Consider the following 759-nt stretch of genomic DNA (forward strand, 5'->3'; position numbering starts at 1 on the left):
AATGGCAGAGACAAGGGACAGTGACATTGCGTTATCTAGCAGGACAATGCCCAAAAGCAGGGGTTCTCAACTAGGGACACATTTACCCTTTTGCTAAAAAATAGCTTGGCAGTGGAAAGATTAATGAGCGTCTTAACTGAGCAAGAATTCTACCATTAACTCTGCTGGCTTTACCTGATTTAGGGACATTTTCCCTAATTAGAGAGAGAGAGAGAGAGAGAGAGAGAGAGAGAGAGAGAGAGAGAGAGAGAGAGAGAGAGAGAGAGAGAGAGAGAGAGAGTGTGTGTTTCAGTCATTCCTGTTCCATTCAGGTGCATCTGCTTTGGGCACCACTGAAGGTCGGTGTTTCAGTAGCTCCTGGACAATGACCTGAGGCAAATTCGGTTTCTCTCTACTGCTTATTACCTCTGCTTTGTTTGGCTTACTAAATGCTAATGTTTGTAGTCCTTCTAAGGTTCTAGTTCTTGGGGATTTTAATGGCCGTGTTTGAAGACCCACTTTAATGAACTCTGAAAATGTACTTTACACATACGTGGGGATAAAAAAAAAATGTTCTAAATGACAATGGTAAACAGTTGGTAAGCTTATGCAAGAGCAATGACTAATCCCCTTGCTGTGAATAATAAGCAATTTGGAGGTAACTTTTCGTATAGGCAAAGGTTGAATTGGGTCTCAGAAATAGACTTATGTTTATTGGCCAGTAAAATGAAAATTAATCTACAAAGTGTTGAGATGAATCATGATATTCAGAGGTCTGAT

This window comes from Palaemon carinicauda, unplaced genomic scaffold, assembly GCF_036898095.1.
Source record: "Palaemon carinicauda isolate YSFRI2023 unplaced genomic scaffold, ASM3689809v2 scaffold150, whole genome shotgun sequence".
Classification (NCBI taxonomy): Eukaryota; Metazoa; Arthropoda; class Malacostraca; order Decapoda; family Palaemonidae; genus Palaemon; species Palaemon carinicauda.